This window comes from Mesocricetus auratus, unplaced genomic scaffold, assembly GCF_017639785.1.
Source record: "Mesocricetus auratus isolate SY011 unplaced genomic scaffold, BCM_Maur_2.0 Super-Scaffold_100011, whole genome shotgun sequence".
Taxonomy (NCBI): Eukaryota; Metazoa; Chordata; class Mammalia; order Rodentia; family Cricetidae; genus Mesocricetus; species Mesocricetus auratus.
This window is the reverse complement of record NW_024429195.1, coordinates 74,031,438-74,050,896: the sequence shown is the minus strand read 5'-3', so window position 1 is coordinate 74,050,896 and position 19,459 is coordinate 74,031,438. Positions and strand designations below refer to the sequence as shown.

The following is a 19,459-nucleotide window of genomic DNA, read 5'->3' as shown; positions in this document are numbered from 1 at the left end:
TGTGAGACTGTATTTCAAAGAATGCCATTAGTAATGTGCCACTGGACCACAAAACTGGAGTGATGTGGTTCCCTTCGCCATAGAATGTCACAGAAGGGAAACAAATAATACAGAACAATGAAAAACATTCCGTGGGCTATATTAACCTTTGGGTCACCCTTATTAATGACAGCTATTCTGTGTGAATGTTTCTTAGTTCACAAAGTTGAGGACACAGAGGTCAAAACAGCCTTTATTGGTTTGACTTAAAAGGACTTTTCACTTATTTTTGCCTAGGAATTGAAGTCATGGTGTCTCCCAAGGCTTTCCACATCTACTTATGGATTGTTCTGGGATCCATCCCGGCCATAGTACCTGAGCCCAGACTGCCCACGAGCAACAGAAGTAATAGGCACAGGACCACAAGATCCTGAGATGATGTTTCTTCAGGAAAGTCATCTGCTCCACCGCCACCATCACCCTGGAGGGACAGAGGGGCAGTGAGGGACAGAGGGGCAGTGGCATCCCACTGTGTGAAGAAAATTCAAGAGCCATTTCCTGAACCAACGACGAGATGGGGACCCTGCCCCTAGAGTTGACACTCAGGGAGACAGAGCATTGGACACCGATGAGGAATCCTCCGACTTGCCTGCCTGTGTAACTTTTAAAAATTAAGTCCTTGGAAGGTACATGGAACCCCAGCCAGTGGGGCCACTTGGGGTTTTCACAGACACTCAAGCGCCCTCTGGAGGTGATGCTAGGTTTACCAGCCTTAAGCTGTAAGGGATGTTTGGGGTTTGGGGATGGGGGGGGGCTAGGAATCAAACACCCAAGAGGTGTAAAATAAAGATAATAAAGATAATGGCTATATCTCCTTCCTGGAGTACAGAGAAACAACAGAACTGCACAAGAAAAAAACAAGCATAAAGCCCAAATCCTAGTCCTGGAGCTGGCGGGGGGGGGGGGGGAGGCTGGAGGCCCCCACATCCCCACAGACTGGAGAATTAGGAGTTCGACCCCAGCCTCACTATAGGAGACTCTGACAAAATAAACATGAATGATAGGATTAAGGGGTGAATGTGTGGATGAGCAAACAAACAAGTAAATGAGGAAGAGAAAGAAAAAGCAATCTAAAACAGGATAGCCTTGGTCCATTCATGGAAAAGAATTACCTTGAAATCTTTAACACTAAAACACTATAGACTGTCAGACAGAGGATCAACGCCATGCAAGGCTGCTGTGGGTGTTTTCAAAAAAGAACAATGTAGGAAGTGAAAGCATACACTTAAATAATGGCAAATGAATGTGAGAGTAGTGCACAACTAAGTTCGGCTGCCTTGTGAAACAGATGTATGGTGCACAACTATATTCTACTATACTGTGAAACAGATGTATGGTAACAACTATATTCTACTATACTGTGAAACAGATGTATGGTAACAACTATATTCTACTATACTGTGAAACAGATGTATGGTAACAACTATGTTCTGCTGCCCTGTGAAACAGATGTATGGTAACAACTATGTTCTGCTGCCCTGTGAAACAGATGTATGGTAACAACTATGTTCTGCTGCCCTGTGAAACAGATGTATGGTAACAACTATGTTCTGGTGCGCTGTGAAACAGATGTATGGTGCACAACTATGTTCTGGTGCGCTGTGCAGCGTTAAGAGTTTGAAGCTACCATTCCAGGACTTCCAAGTCACTTCTTTGGGTATGTGATGCGGGGAATCAAATGGTGACACAGTGTGTTGGCATAAAGCTTGCCGGGCCTCACCCCTGGATCGACAGGCAGTTTCTGGGGAGACTGAAGCATGGAGCAAGGTGTTTTCTGTATTTGGGGTGTTTTTTCTTAGCAGAGTACACATGGTCAGAAGTCAGACAACTCTCTCTGAACACAGCTGGAAGCATGGGATGCACTCACTGCTTGGATTTCACGTGGTTCGTGGTCTAGTCACATCCCTGTCTCCTGAATGTGGTTGCTCCCATTGCCTTCAGCTCCCCCTCCAGGCCCATGTAGATCAGTTCCCGCTTTTTCCTAAAACATCAGGCTTTTCATAAAAGAAATACCATCTTACCCTTTCCGTGCCCCACTGGGAAAGCCGTATCTGGAGGTTAACCTACCTTCATAAAAGCTGCTCTATAAACTTCTCCAAAGATCTGGGTTCCCTCGCAGGGAATTCTGTCACTTGATTTTGCAGGTTCAAAGTGATAAAAAGAACAAAGAGCGATGTGTCAACCCGTCTAGGAAGAGCTGCACTGCACGCATCTGTAAGAAAGCACAGCAAAATCAATGTCGCCAACTTCCACTTCATCAATTTGGTTGACTTGCTCCATTATTTACTTCTTAAAGGGTTCTTAAAAAGTCTTTTCTTTGGGTAAATCCTTTCAAAGTACTCCCTGTTGCTTCATTTACAGGGTAGGTTAGGGACCTTTATAGAAAGCTGAATCCCATATTGCAAGTGAATAAAGGGTAAAATGGGACTAGGTGTGGTGGTACACACCTGTAATCCCAGCATTCATAAAGCCAGAATGGGAAGAAGGCTGTAGTTCAAAGTCAACCTGTGTTACAGAGCAAGCTCTATAGTCAGACCTTGTCTCAAACAAAATGAACAAAAAGAAAACCATACACTATAATATTCAATAGACAGTGATAAAGTAAGCTGTTACAGCTCTACAAAAACAAAAACACTCATATTATATAAACACACAAAAATCAATTCCAGAAAGATTCACAAAGAGCTTAAAAAACCAGGCAGTGCTGGTGCACGCCTTTGATCCCAACACTCGGGAAGCAAGCAGATCTCTGTGAGTTCAAGGTCACCCTGGTCTACAGAGTGAGTTCAAGGACAACCAGGGCTACACAGTGAAAGCCTGTCTTAAGAAACAAAAACAAAAAGAAAGAGTAAAAAAGATTAAGTAATTTAGAAAATGACCAATAAAGACATATTTGGAGAATATAAACTCAGGCAATAATGAGATTCAATCACATTGACAAAAATTTACAAGTCTGATATTACCTAGTGGTATTGAAGGGAGAGAAAATAGGAATTACAGTATAATGTATTTGGTATAACAGAACAATTTGGAAATGTCTAACAAATTCTAAAGCTATATCCCATTCCTTGTTTTAGTTCATAGAAAAGTCCTCATACTAATAAACATAGCTGATAAGAATCCAAATATCACCAACAGAGGAATAAATAAACGATGGTATATTTAAATTTAATTTAGAGTTAAACAAACCTACCAAGAGCTACAGTGGTCAATATGAACAATTTTTTTTTGCAGAAAGAACATAGATTTATCAAGGAAAAGTGAGAAAGAACTCACACACCACTTGTTTTTAAAATATAAACCTTTCACATTAAGAAAAGAGCTAAGTATTGTGACAAACGATTGTAATTCCAGTACTTGAGAGGCTGAAGGAAGGGACTGAGAGTTTAGAGCCCGTCTTGGCTACATACTGCGTTCAGGTCAGCTTGGGGACTTATCTCAAAATGCCAAAAGAAAAAAAGCTTTAAAAGAATTAGACATTATTTGCAGACTATGGGTGCAGTGTGCCATCTCTACAAAGCTCCATATCCCACCAAACAACCTCATATTTTATGTAGGTTGCAAGCTTGTAAACAACAGAAGATGGTCACACTCACCACCACCTGTACAGGCATGCACTGTTAAGTGAAACAGAAAACCTGTCCAGCTATGCTGGTTTACTCTTTTTGCTTTTGGGGAGCCCTGCTAGTCAGATCCCAAGTAAATCACACTCTGAGTCTTATTATTGCTTATGAATGGCCGACTTTAGCTTGGCTTGTTGCTAGCCAGTTTTTTAATCTTTAAATTAAACCGTCTACCCTTTCCCTCTGGGCTTTTCTTTTTCTTACCTTGGTCTCTTGCTCTCCTCTCCCTCATTTTCTCCTTCTATTTGCCCTCTCTGCCTGCCAGCTCCACCTACCCTTGCTCCTGCCTCCCTATTGGCCGTTCAGCTCTTTATTAGGACCATCAGGTGTTTTAGACAGGCACAGTAACACAGCTTCACAGAGTTAAACAAATGCAGCATAAACAGAAGTCACACACCTTAAAATAATATTCTAACACAAAAAGCCCTTCCTATCACTCGGCCGACTTGAAATGACCAATAAAAGATAGCTTTAAGAAGCTGGAGAGATGGTACAGTGGTTATGAGCACTAGCTACTCTTCACTAGGGCCTGGGTTCAATCTCCAGCAACTTCATGGTGGCTGGCAACCATCTGTAATGAGCCTGGATCTCTCTTCTGACCTGCAGGCACGTAGACAGACAGAATATTGTATACATAATAAGTAAATTTTAAAAAGAATGATTCTTGTGCCTTTTGGGAGGCCAAAGCCACAGAAAGCTTTTAGGCATATAGGAATGCATCCGCTTGGAGTTAACTCTCATTTCCATTGGCAAGCAAAACAAACGCAAGCTTGGTGGTGCTGTGCCAGTAACTGTGATTTTGTCATAACTAACCTGTAATGTTCTTATTTTGGGGGGGGGAGCGTTTCGGGGCAGGATTTCTCTGTGGCTTTGGAGGCTGTCCTAGAACTAACTCTTGTAGATCAGGCTGGTCTCCAACTCACAGAGATCCACCTGTCTCTGCCTACCGAGTGCTGGGATTAAAGGCGAGTGCCACCATCGCTGGCTGTAAAGGTCTTTTAATGCTTTTAAAATTATAAAACGTTTTAAGCATATAGGAAGAGTATAAGAAGTAATACGGCAAGGATATATACCTACTACTAACTTCAACAAGTCAATTTCTTGCCATGTTTCTTTACATATTGTTGTTGCCTTTTCTTTTTAAGTTATAAGTACTAAAGAGTAGCAACACCCCGTGTGTGTGTGTGTGTGTGTGTGTGTGTGTGTGTGTGTCAGCACATGTGTGGGGGTCAGAGGTCAATTTGCAGGAGATGATTATCTCTTTCCACCTTGTGAGTCTAGGAGATCAAACTCGGGTTGTCAGGCTTGGCAGCAAGCACCTTTACCCAAAGAGTCATTTATTTTCCTTATTATTTTAGAACAATTAAAATAATAAAATCATCTTCTGATACTCAATATTAAAATAATAAGCATTATACAAGACCTTCTAATATTTATTTAGTTGGAAATATCAATTTTTTTTTTAGCTTCGGGGCTTATTGTACAGAAGAAGAGAGCCACACCTCCATCCTTAAACTTCTCAGTTGTTATTACTCTGAGATTCCTGGCAACCCCTTCATGATCGCCATGTGGATTTTATAATATAACTGTCTTAGATAGAGTTACTATTGCCTTGATGAAATTTCATGACCAAAAGCAACTTGGAGAAGAAAGGATTTATTTTATGATTCTACTTCATTGTTCAACATCAAAGATAGTGGGGGCAGGACTCAAACAGGTCAGGAGCCTGGAGGGAAGCTGATGCAGAGGCCACAGAGGGGAGCTGCTTCCTGGCTTGCTCCCCATGGCTTGCTCAGCCTGCTCTGAAGCTGAGCAGCCCAGGGCTGGCACCACCCACAATGAGCTGGGCCCTCCCCCATCAATCACTAATTGAGAAAATGCTCTACAGGCTTGCCTACTGCCTGATCTTAATGGGGGAATTTTCTCAATTAGGGTTCTTCCTCAAATGACTCTAGATGTGTCAGGTTGACATAAAATTATCCAGCACGATAACCAACAAAATTCTAAATCTTCCCTTAACATAGACATCATGATTTATAGGATTTGTAGAATGTGCTTTTACACTGACTGGTGAAAATTATATGAGAATTTATCACTAAACTAACTTTATTTTATCTAAGGTCAAATTTATGACAATTGTTTATAACCAATTGATGACATTTACTCAGAATTGACATAATTCATGTTTATAATCTTGTATTATGTTTTTATATGTTTTGTTTGTTTTATGTGTGTGGGTGTTTTGTCTGTAAAACCTGTCTGTGTAGCTCTGTGTGCCTGGTGCCCACAGAGGCTGAAAGAGGGCGTTGGATCTCCTGGGACTGGAGTTACAGACAATGATGAGCTGCCATGCGGGTGCTGGGTCTCAAACCCGGATCCTCTGGAAAAGTAGTCAGTGCTTTTAACCACTGAGTCATCTCTCCAGCCCCATATATCTTATACTAAACCACCATATATAGGTCTTGAGGAATATTTCTAATTCTAAAAATGATCAAAAAAGGAGCAGTTTTTTATACAAAATTACTCAATTAAGATTTTAGAAGCAAAAAGAAATTTTTAAAGGTTTTAGAAGCAGCAATTAAAAAATAACAACAAAGTTTTAGACTGCAAAGTGCTGACTATGGGAGATCTAGGAGCCTGAACAGAGATAAACCACAGAATAAAAGTTCCATTCGATTACTCCAGTGGGAAAGCGGCATCGGGTGGAGGGTGAAGAGCTTGCTCAGGGCTCAGGGCTCTAGACCTTCCTGTGCTTTCTTTATTCGTGAAAAAGATCCCCACTGTTGACGGATGTAACAGCGTGACTAGTTGTAATACACCCACAAAGCAGGATTCTTCCGAGGGCTCCTTAAAAGATTAGTTTCAGTTATCGGAAGGTAGGAGTGAGTGTGAAGGCTGGTGTGGTGTTAAATTGAGCCATCAAGTAATAATTACATTTCCTCCATTCAACTATGCAACACAGGAGCAAAAGGGCATGGACGCTTAATGCGGCTATTCTTAAGAACAAGATTAAAGGTCCGAGCCACCTAGGACAGACTGCAAATGTATGTCACGTTAACACAGCATTGGATGCTGGCTCTGCTCCCTACCTTGTGAGACTGTCCTGTCTCCCACCGTAATTTATGAACCCAGGGAAGTTGACTTTGGCCTCCAAACGACCCCAAATGTACTTTCTCCCAGGTGAAGAGAAAGCACCGGATTTCGGACTTGCCTTTTTCATAAGCCTGCAAGGGCACAAACAGCTCACGAGGAGCCTCTTCCTTCACAGGTGGCCAGGAGTATTCTCAGTGGAGAGGGATTCCCAGATAAAAAGCAAACATTTAAGGCTGGGGCCTCATTAGCATCTCCAAAGGACTGTGAAAAGCCTCTATTCTCTTTCTCCTGCCAAGTAAATTTTGTTTTGCCCAACGTTGGCACTGTTCCTGTGTTGTCATGGTGGGCATTGCTGTCACAGCTGTCCCAGGAGGTGCTGCCTTGAATATCTTTAGAAAATAACACGCAAATAAGGAACATGACAGTCACTACACCAAAAGGACTTTTTCAAAGGCAACAGCAACTCCTACAGCAAATTTCCAAGTGGGTAGCACATGCATCACTCTTCAACTTTAGAATTATGGAACAAAAGATGGAATTGGGCAAATGAATACACAGTCAAATAAATAACCATATTCATTTGTCATATGTGTGTATATGTATATATACATACATATATATACATATAAATATATGGAGAGAGAGAGAGAGAGATAAGGACATTAAACAGTGTACACAAGTGCCTTCATTAAAAAGAGAAAACAGAGTGTTTTGAAATTCTTTTTTTTTAAGACAGAATTTCTCTGTGTAGTCTTGACTGTCCTGGAATTCCCTCTGTAAACCAAACTGGCCTCAAACTCACAGGGATCCACCTACCTCTGCCTCCCAAGTGCTGAGAGAGGCATTTGCCACTGCCTACATATAATGATACTGTTTAATATAAAGACATTTATTTTTTAATAAATGTAAGAAAACAATTTTAATGTGTAAAGTATTTCTACACTCAGTACTTTATAAACAGAATTCTGAAAAACTGATCTACATTTTGCTAAAGATTACTTTGACTTTGATTTACAGTGCTTCAAATAAGTCAACTCTAAGTAGAGACAAAAATAACTATTCTGTACACTAAATACACTATTATGTTCTGCATTCCTAATGACTATCAAAAGTCTAAGTATACCACTATAGTTTCTGTGAAATCCCAGTACATACTTATCTAATAGACACAATGCCAAGGTAGTAAAAATTCCTGCACAGCCCAATGAAAAGTGTGATTTTTAGGGCTGGAGAGATAACTCAATATAAGAGCGATGGTTGTTCTTCCAGAGGTCCTGAGTTCAATTCCCAGCACCCACACAGTGGCTCACAGCTGACTATAACTGTAATCCCATGGACCCAATGTGCTCCTCTGGTGTGTAGGTGCACATACAGACAAAACATCCATATTAAACAAAGAGCCAGGTGGTGGTGGTGCAGACCTTTCATCCTGGCATTCTGGAGAAGTGCTGGAGGCAGAGGCAGGCAGATGTCTGTGAGTTCAAGGCCAGCCTGGTCTACAGAGCGAGTTCCAGGACAGTCAAAACTACACATACACACACAAAAAATCCTGTCTCAAAATTTTTTAAAAATGTGATTTTTTCAGTGTTCTATCTTTTATAAATATTTTGAGATTATAATTACATCATCCCCCCTTTCTTTCTTCCCTCAAACTTCTCTGATATACTCCCACCTCTTCTTCTCATTCAAATTCATGGCCTCTTTTTCTTAGTTGTTGTTGGTGGTGTGAGTGTGTGTGTATGTGTACATGGTGTGTACATTCCTAACGACCTGCTTAGTCTGTATAATGTTACTTGTATGCATATGTTTTCAGACCTGACCATTTGGTATGAGATGGCCCACTGGTGTGCTCTTCCCTGAGGAAGATGATTTCTCCCCTTCTCTGCATTCTTAGTTGCCTGTAGATCTTTGTCAGGGTTGAGGCCTTTTGACCTTTCCCGATACACATTAGCATGATTTATTTTATTTTTACCTGTATGCATATGTATGTTTAAGTGCATGCTGTGTGTGTATAGGAACCCTGGGAGGTTGTTTTTGAAGAACAAGGGCAGACTTGCACAATTGTGACAGAGATCCTATAGCCTGTGAAACAAAGCATTTCCTATATGGTCCCCTAAGGAAAAGCTTTCTGTTGGGCATGGTGGTGCACATCATCCCAGCAATAGGGAAGCATAAACAGGTAGATCTCTGTGAGTTTTAGGCTACCTTGGTTTCCAAAGCAAATTTCAAGCCAGCCAGGAATACATCATGAGATTCTGTCTTTAAGAAATGTTTATTGATCCCTGGGGTAGGGGTTTTCAAAATGAAGTTCTCTTCTAAACAGACAAAACTGTCCCCCACTATGTTGTAGCTTGCATGGATGCACAGGAGAGCTGACATATCTCAAAGGCACCAGCCATCTCCTTTCATTTCTACTGGCAGAGCTCAGTTGCAGGGGTGGTTGCTACTTACCTAACCAGGTCCATTACCTTCCAGACAAAACCCTGACTGGACCAAGTATACATATACACATACATACATGCATGTATCATACACACACATACACATCAAACATATACATGTGTGCACATGTGTACACACATCATACATACATTATACATAGTGCATACATACATGCATGCATCATAAATAAATACACACATATATCATAATACTCACCATATATACATATATCATACATGCATCCACACATCACACATACATGCATCATGCATGCATACATACATCATATATACATACACACATCACACGTACATCTTCTCCAAAGAGTCCCATCCTCTGCTCCTGGGGTAACCCCTAATTATTTAAAGCAACTTTTGTCTCTTAGGGGACACTCAGCTGTGACAACTGAGTCGGGAGGAGGCGTGCTACCCAGCAGGCAATGGTGCTGCTAAGCATCCCACACTGCATAAGCAGCCACAGCACAAAGGAGCCAGCAACATCAAAGCTGAGACCCTATTCAGAGCAAGGCTTCTTAGACCTTCTCACTGTAACCTCCTGTGACCTCAGACTTCCACACAGTTGCAAGTATGTAACAATATAAAGTCAGCATACCCATCAAACGTTTGTGTGTAAAACAGGTTATAAATCGTTATAAATTTGTTTAAAAGCAATCCTCTGCTATTCATAAGTTTATCATTTGCTAAAGAAGAAGGCAAATTTACATTCTAGTGAAATGGATGTGCTGGCTTGTTTTTACATAAAGAATTCAATCTTGGTTTACTATCAGATTCTGAAAGACGGAGAGCACCTTCCCTTGCTTTCGGGGTTGGCTGACATTTTTTAATCATTCAATTTTTCCTTTGTGAGTAGAAGTGTGAGTGCATGTGCGCCACAGTGCGTGTGTGTGAGGTCAGAGGACGACTCTGAGGAGCTGCTTCTCTCCTTCCACCTGTACGCATGTGCCAAGGATTGAATCCGATTATCATGTTCACAGCAAACTGCTTCCCTCCCCCAACAGCAGGTTTTTTAATCAAACACGATACAGTCCAGATTATATTAATTTAGTATTACCTGTTGAAGGATGATGGTAGGAAAATACAAAATCTTCATTCTCTGTAGTCAAACCATTATGTTTCCATGAACAGAAAACTGAGCCAACAGTAAAACCACTGCAATGTATCATAAATTCAGTCGTGGCTTGTTATTTGCTACTGTAGGACAAACATCTTCAATGTTTTCCAGGACTGATTGACTTTGGTTTTCCTAGTGTAATCCCATCATGCAAAAGAAAACTTTATTGACACAGGGAGGGGTGGTTTCTAAATGAAACTCTCTTCTTGTATCTTGCCACGGTACTACATGACCTAACTACTCTGAGATGTGTACCAGTGCCATGATGACACTGACCCCAGTGACTCCACCAACATCAGAGGCCATCCTAGCACTGCAGTTCCTGTGCGAGCTAACACACATTCTCCTCTTTAAAGTCAGCTTGAATTCTGTGTTTCATGAATTGCATCAAGATTTACTGGTATTAATACCTACTGTGCCAGAGACAGTATTCAGCACTGAGAATATACAACTGAAAAATACAACCAATTAGCTCAATGTAAGGTCTTTATTCTATAGGAGTATATGGACCCTTAAATAATAATTATGGTATATGCTGTAAGAGAGAGAGAAAGGTATGGGCCAGCCGTGGTGGTACACACATTTAATACCAGCACTCGAAAGGCAGAGGGAAGCAGATTTCTGTGAGTTCAGGGCCAGCCTGGTCCACATAGCAAGTTCAGGTCATGGAAGCCACACAGTGTGACAGAGATGGCTCAACAGTTTAAAAACATTCATAGCTCTTGCAGAGGATCCAGCTTCAACTCCCAGCACCCACTCAATAGCTCACAACCATGTGCAACTTTAGTTCCAGGGGATCCGATGCCTTCTTCTGACTTCCACATGTCTGGGAAAATAAGTCTACTTCCTAACCCTGACTCCTTAAGGCAGAAAAAAAATCAAGAAACTCATTCTCAATAGTTGGTATACTTGTGCACAGGTGTTTAATTTTATTCCATTATATTACGAATTGATTTAAAGAATCATTTTAACTAGGATTGCTAATGTGTTGGTTTGGTTTTGGGAGGGGGGTAACTGTTGTTGGTTTTTTTAGGGGTTGTTGGTGTTTTCCAGTGCTAGGGACTCAAAGCCAGAACCTTCCACATACAAAACAAGCACTCTACCTCTGGGCTGTTAGCCTCAGCACCTACTTGTTGATGTTTGTGAGAATAAAGCAGAGTCAACGCGGAATGCACAACTCCATTGGCATTTCCTGCTGTTTTCCAGTAGCATCCCACGCCATCTAGTATATGACTGTGTACATTTGCCGCGCTTTCAAACGGGAGCTTTAAGTGGTTTAATACAGACCCACTTTAAACTGAAAATCACCAACCCAGATGAAAAGACAAAATTGAATCGTGAAGGTGAAAGGGAAAGAGGGAGGGATAAGGGGGCATTCTGAAGGCTAGAAAGTCCCAGAGGGTAATGACTGTTCTCCTACTGATGACTGAAACACTGAACCTTAAACAGAATCAGAGACACACTACACACAAAATCACGGATCATCTGCCAAGTCACCCGTCTTCATCAGCCTGTCCATCGCCTCAAGTCCCACCCCTCAGACACACCCTAAGAAAATAGCTTCTGCTCAGTGGATTCGTCCATCACATTATCCTCAGAGAGCCTTGAAGTCAAAGTTGCCTCTCCCAGTAGGCATTCCTGAGGAGGCACATTGGCCACAATCCATTAATTCTAGTTATTTCCCTGTGACCCAGCTTCCCAATACTTTAGAGATGGACACTACAATGATATGTGCTGAACTAAAACCTCCCAGGAAGGGAGAGTTCTTGTTTGTTTTTATAGAAGATTTAGATGGAGAATCTTATCAGACAAGGTCCTACCTGGCTGGATTATGGAAACTGTTCCCATAGGTTCTGAAAATTCTGTCCTAAAGTTTCAACAGCCAGCACATTTCCAAGCAGAAAGCTATGTTAAGGGTTAGCCACATGGCTCAGCAGGTAAGGGCACTTACTAGCAAGCCTGATGACATTAGTGCAATCTCTTGACCTACATGGTAGGAGAGAACTGAGTCCCATAAGTTGCCCTCCATCCTCCCTGCAACAGGGCACATGCCCCCACACACATACAGACATACATACATATGTATACATGTGTATACACACACACACAAATGTAATTTAAAATTTCAAACTAACTAAAATAAAAGCTATTTTTAAGGTTGTGTATAAGTTCCTTAAAGAGTAGGTTGTTGGGGCTAGTGAAAAGCTCAGTGAGTTAAAGTGGTTGCCTCAAAACAGTGAGGATCAGAGTTCAGATCCCTACAGCCTATGTGAAGGCTAGATGATACTGTAGCCTGCCTATAATTCCAGTTTCAGAAACGGAGACAGGGTTTCCCTAGAGCAAGCTGGAAAATGAAGTTAATTAATCAGTGAGCTCTGGGTTTGAGTGAGAGACCCTGACTCAATGAATAAGACCGGGCCTCCAAATGCACACATACTCGGGCATCACACATGTATGCCCACACACATGTAAGCATGTATGCACAGTACACCGGCACACTAAAATGGAAAAAGAGAATGAGTTGTAGGGCAATGGTTCTCAATCTTCCTAATGCTGTGACCCATTAATATAGTTTCTCATGTTGTGGTGACCCCAACCACAAAAATTACCTGTTATGAATTATAATGCAAATACCTCATATGTGACACCTATGAAAGGATCATTAGACCCCAAAGGGGTCATGACCCACAGGTTGAGAATCACTGTTGTAGGGCTAGGGATGTTTCTCAATTGATTGAATGTTTGTGTGGAGTCCCTAAGTACCTGACAATCCCAGAATTTGGGAGGTTGAGGCAGGAAAACCAGAAGTCAAAGGTCATCCTTGGCAAGCCTAAAGCCAAGATGGGATGTTGGGGTACATGAGACCCTTTCTCAAAAAAAAGGGAAAAATAGATTATTATTCAATTATCACTTTGATCATCAATTATACAAATACAATTATGTGAACTTAAGCAAAGGAGACAGTCCCTTTCCTCTCTGAGAATTTCTAGTTCAGGGGCCAGATCAAGAACAGAACTTTTAATTTTCTCCATTCTGTTCCTGTGTATTAGTTTTCTCTTAAAATAAAATGGGCTCAAGCAGCTGGGCGGTGATGGCACCCGCCTTTAATCTCAGCACTCAGGGGGCAGAGGCAGGTGGATCTCTGTGAGTTCAAGGCCAGCCTAGTCTACAAGAGCTAGTTCTAGGACAGCCTCCAAAGACACAGAGAAACCTTGTCTCGGGAAAAAAATGGGCTCAGGAGAGATGTCTCAGTGGTGAAGAGCATACATTGCTATTGCAAAAGACTTAAGTTCTGTTCCTAGCACCCACATCAGGAGATTCAGAAACTCCATCTCTCTTTTGGTCTCCTATGGCACTGCACTCACATGCACAACAAAGTATTTTTTGGAAGGGGGGAGGGTCTAGCAAGATGGCTCTGTGGTTAAGAGCATTTCCTGTTCTTGCAGAGGACCTGAGTTTGAGTCCCAACACATGCATGGCAGCTCACAACCATCTGTAATATCAGATCCAGGTGATCCAATGTCATCATATCTCCTTATTGCATAATGTATATAGGCAACACTCATAAAATAAAATGACTGAATTTAATAAAAATGTTTTAAAAAGCCTGGCGGTGGTGGTACACATCTTTAATCCCAGCACTTGGGAGGCAGAGGCAGGCAGATCTCTTAAGTTCAAGACCAGCCTGGTCTACAAGAGCTAGTTCCAGGACAGCCTCCAAAGCCACAGACAAACCCTGTCTCGAAAAACCAAAAAAGAAAAAAGTTTTAAAGATTTTATTTATTACGTATTCAGTGTTCTGCCTGCACACCAGAAGAAGGCACCAGATTTCATCTTAGATGGTTGTGAGCCACCATGTGGTTGCTGGGAATTGAACTCAAGACCTCTGGAAGAGCAGTCAGTGCTCTTAACCTGTGAGCCATCCCTCCAGCCCCTAATAAAAAAGTTTAAAAGAATAGCTTTAGAAAAAAAGATGGGCTTTGTGTGGCTGGGGAAGAATATCATACATGATTCCATGCAATGCCTGAATGCAGCAATTTCTGCAAAAGAAATCCTATATGATCATGTCTATCTCACTTTAGTCTTTGATGGATCCTGCTGGTACCAATGGCCCACACGCGGCCCAATCTTGTGTGTAAAACATGGAGTTCCATGTGTGTCCAAGCCTGGTTCATATACTATTACTGTTAGAGTTAACTGGGGCCTAGAAATTGGAGTCATAGGAGTTAGGTGTAGAAGGGCTTCCTCAAAGAAGGGGTGTTGGCAAAGACAACAGCAAGTCCCCTGTGGCAGTAAAGTAGATAAATAGGTAATCCCTAGTGCCCTCAAAAGTGTTTAGGCATGCGTTTCAGGAGCTTGTGACAATTAGTACTTTTCCAGTTTCAGAGGGCTGAGGTGGGAGGGCCCTGGAACCAGGGCCGAGCTTGCATCATGAGAATTTGTGCTTTGTGGTCTCACAGCTTGCCTGTCCCATAAGCCAACTCTTCTATTTTTGCTGTTACCTCAGATAGCATGCTTAGCTTGGAGACATTTTGACTACATCTTCTGTAAGACAGGATAGTTGGTCCCTAATATGGCATAAAGCTTTCTCTAAAGTACTTTGAAAGTCCTGGGAAGGCTGTGGTTGTAGCATATGCTCCAGTGAGTCTGTTAGGATTACTCATGATGACTCCAGGTTATGTTTGGAACTCTTTCTGAAGTGAATAAACAGATGGCCAGCAGTGGCTAAAATTGAAAGTGGTTTGAAAAATGTTGAGAATAAATTCCTTTAATATTCTATACTTAAAAGTCCTCCAGATATGACCAGACAATATATAATAGGGAGCTTCTGGAATGGATTAAGCTCAAGGAGAACAGATGTGCTCTCAAGAATCTAAAGTGATGTGAAAACAGGATTACTGGTTCTGTAACCCTACCAGAGAATTCTCGAGGCATAATTAATTGATGGTGATTACCTCAGAAATATTCTGAGCCAAGACTCCACCAATAAAGTAATACTTTATTGGCTTCCTAATAGCTCATGTTATTCACACACACACACACACACACACACACACACACACACACACACACACCAGGAATGGGCATGCTGCATCTGAGGAAAAGTCCCATTTAGGAGTATGCTTGAGAAAGAAACTGCAACGGGGTGGGAAAGTCAAGCTTCAGGATTCTGAACCTTAGAAACGATGCCAGTAAGATTTTCTGAAGGCCAAAAGGACAGCGAATCGGCCAGGACAGCTGTGGGGAAGCAGCTGTGAGGGTGCTGAAGGAAATGATGAAGTAGACGTGACCAGAAAGTAGCCACATCACCCGCTGTGAGCCATCTGAGCAAACAGGGAGACAAAACTCAGGATTCGGGGAGAAGTCACCAAATCATAGGGGTAAGGACGAGGAAGAGAACAGAGCAGAAATGGAGGCAATTTCAACAAAACCCGTCAAACTGGCCCCAGAAATGGGTTCAGCTAGACTATCGTGAGGGCATAGAAAGATGCCGAATTCCACAAAGCAGACCCCACTATTAATAACATGGTTGATATTTTGTGGAAATAATTTTATACTTTATATACTAATATACTTTACAGACTGTGGGGGTGGGGGTTCCCAGAAAGGATGTGTCAATTATGCCTCTTGCTATTTAACAAGATGTCCTGGCTTATAAAAATGAGTCACGCACAGCTCTGTAATTTGGGCAGGGCTCGGCAAGAACTGCTTGACACCGCTCCACATGGCAGCAGCTGGGATGACGAGGCTCTGACTTCAGGTTTCCTTTCCAAAATGGCCTTACCCATCCAGGCAAGTTGGGGCTAGTGTCAGCTAGAAGACCATCTGGGGCGGTTGGCCAAGGAGTTGGTTCTTCTCCATGTGGCCTCTTCATGTGACTGGGTTGGGCTTGTGGAGAGGCCAGGTGGAAGACAACTGTTCATAGCATGGCAGTCATGGGGTAGACATGTTACATAGCAGCTGGTTTCCCCAGGACACTAATAGGTCTTCGTAAGGTTAAGTCTGGAACCAACACTGTCACTTCCTCTGCTTTCTATCTGCATTCTATTGGTTAAAGTAGGTCCCAGAGCCACCAGATTTGGGGGGTGGGGACAGTAGTGTACAAAGACTAAATATCAAAAGGGATGTTCAGTTGATATGTATATAACACTAATTACCTGCTACAAGTGATGAAGGGGAGTTTTATTCTATTTTAACTTTGGAACATAGAGGGAAAAGGAGAAAACAGAAAAGCGAAACTAGAAAAGCAATGACCCTATTGTAAGGGAAAGATCATATTCAAATCTCATTAACCTAAGAATCTTGCAGAAAAGGCAGAGATGAAGAGAAGGAAAGAAAACAAATGAACAAAACATAAAATTGTTTGAAAATTGCAATTAGACAGCCCAGAGAAAGGGGCACTAGCAAATGAACTCAATAAAGACCTCCAACATTTACATGCATATGAACCTGCTCCACCAATTCCACCCTGAAAAACTGGAGGAGGAAAATGTTTGTTGACGTTGGTCATGCAAGTTGTAGGCTGAAAGAATTTCCTGGAATGTAGGGGAAAGAAAACATAACATCTGTCTTAAAAGCTTTCAGAGAAGCTGTAGGCAAACGTATAGGAATGTTTCCGCTGCTGGTGCAGTGAAGGAGGCGTCCTTGGTTTCTCTGGGGAACACTAAGGTACCAGATGTCTGTGATGGCACCATTGGAACGTCTTTATGCCCCTGACCTTGTCACTATACTACCTACATTCTGAGGGTGAGGAGCAGGCCATGATCTGCCCATCTCAGACCCTAGAGTTTGCTCTTGACAGTATGCACACAACAAAGAAATCTTCTAAATATCACTGCCATACTAACTGGATGCTGAGCGAGGTATTAAATAACTATCCTTGTATTTCATTCAGTGCTAGACACTACATTTATACAAGGAGATAATGCTACCAAGCAAATATAATTTCTGTCTTTAAGAGTATACTAAGAAAGCCAGGCAGTGGTGTTGCACGCCGTTAGTCCCAGCACTTGGAAGGCAGAGACAGGCAGATCTCTGTGAGTTCAAGGCCAGCCTGGTTACAAGAGCAAGTTCCAGGATAGACTACAAAGCTATAGAGGAACCCTGTTTTCAAAAATATAAAAAACAAAAACAAAAATGTACCATAGTATAAACAAATGTAACACATCTTAAAATAATGTTCTACAACATGTGTGTCACTGTATGTCTGTGTAATAGGTTTGATATATTATATAAACTATATATATATATAATCTCAGTTTTATCCGTCTGTGAAAGAAGTTCAGCAGTACTAGGGACTTTTCAGATCAACACAATACCACAGCGACTCAACCAATACCAACGGGATATCAAGTATAGCACTAAGTACCAGCTTCTACTATTACTATTAGAACCTTTTTCTCCTGGTTACCAGGCACTTTTCACCAAGGTCAACCTTGCAAGCAAAATCATCTCATGTGATTGTTTTTTTCTAAACCAGAATCCAGGTTTTCATTTGATGTTAAAATTTATGCTGATATTCCATTTGCCGAGGGAATACATTAAACTGTTAGGCCTAGGTTCTCCCTGTATAAGCCAGGAAACATTGTTCCTTAGGAATTACCAGGCAACCGTGAGTGAGACCTTAGAAAAACAAATGGAAAAATAAAATTCCTTTATGTTGTGAAAAGGGACTAATACCTACACTATAGAAACACAACCTTAAAATGCTAGCTTTTTAAACTCATCATGATAGGATCCATGGGCAATATAAATGTCACGATGTTCCTTTCCACATAGACTGGATCTTGACTATGCTTAATAAAATCAAAGCCTGGAAAAATAATATCATTCATTTTCAATACAGATGCTAACAAGTTAGAAATAATAATAGCAATAATAGCATTAACAATTATTATAAAAGTTACACAGGACGTGGTGAATCTCTTGTGAGTTGGAAGCTAGGACGAGTTCCAGGACAGGTTCCAAAGCTACGAAGAAAGCCTGCCTCAAAAAACAAAACAATACAAAATACTACTGACGAAAATGACAGACAGCATTTAATAAGTACTCACTACCTTTGACCTTTACCTCACTAACTTCTTACGATTGGGGCTAACCAGACAGCTCAGCAGACAAAGCATCAGGACGTGAGTTTGATACTTTGAAACCACATAAAGATGGAAGGAGAGAAACGACCCATAAACTTGCCCAGTGACTTCCAGATGTGCTCCTGGACTGTCCTGCATGCCCACACACATTCATCTCATGCACACCCATGCACATACACCATGTATGCATGTATATACAAAACCAATATAAACCAATATCAATTTTTGAAAAAATCTAAATCCTCATGCTTGTACACATTTTATAAGTATTGGGGCTAAACTAAAATGTGCATAAATGATTTTTAAACCGGAGAGACCAAACCCAAGAATAAGAGCGAGGAGGCACCGCCCAGATTCCTCTTGGCTGAAGAACTTGCTTCCCCAGCTGCTCAGAGTACTGTTGGGAAATAGCACTGCCCTGTGTTGTGCTCAGTCAACCTTAGCTATCATACAACTGCCTTCAGGATTACTTCAGAGAGAGTCAGCAGCCTTGCCCAAGGCCACACTCTTCCAAAGTGGCTCCTGTCCAATGACGGAATGGAAATACTGTGGGAATTTAAGTCATCTAAGGCCAATTTAGGACAACATGAAGAGCGCTTGTAGGGCCAGAACTTCTACTAGGGTTGACAGCAGGTGTTGGTGGTGTGCGTCACAGCTGGATTTACCCCTCAGCTTCCTTCCCCAGCTTCTACAAATTTTGATCCCAAGGGCACTCTGTAATAAACATCCTGAGTGCTAAGCTCTGCTCTGTTGCTGCCAAGGGAAGCTAAGGTGCGACAAATAAAATGATAATTGCAAGTGCCCGCCCGCTATCAGGCCACCGTTCTGTTTTGGTTTGGTTTTTGGGACAGCGTTCCTCTATACAGCCCACACTGTCCTTGAACTTCTGAGTCTTCTAATTCAGCCTGCTGAGTGCTGGATTTATAGACATGGGTCACCACAGCTCCTAGGTCATCTTTATTCACACTAAATATATTGCATCATTAAAACCTTGTCACTAAATTTAATTATATAATACTAAATCTCAAATAAGTTACATTG

At 41.6% G+C, this 19,459-nt stretch overlaps 1 long non-coding RNA gene across 1 annotated transcript in view; it reads right to left on the bottom strand.

Moving 5' to 3' along the window:
- Positions 1-205: 205 nt before the first annotated feature.
- The window catches only part of LOC110340524, a 54,687-nt gene continuing 35,433 nt past the window's right edge, over positions 206-19,459 (bottom strand). Inside the window, exons 3-4 of the long non-coding RNA XR_005880524.1 lie at positions 2,107-2,251; positions 206-460 (exon numbers count right to left, since the gene is read on the bottom strand). This is a non-coding gene — a long non-coding RNA (uncharacterized LOC110340524). The remainder of the gene's footprint in view (positions 461-2,106; positions 2,252-19,459) is intronic.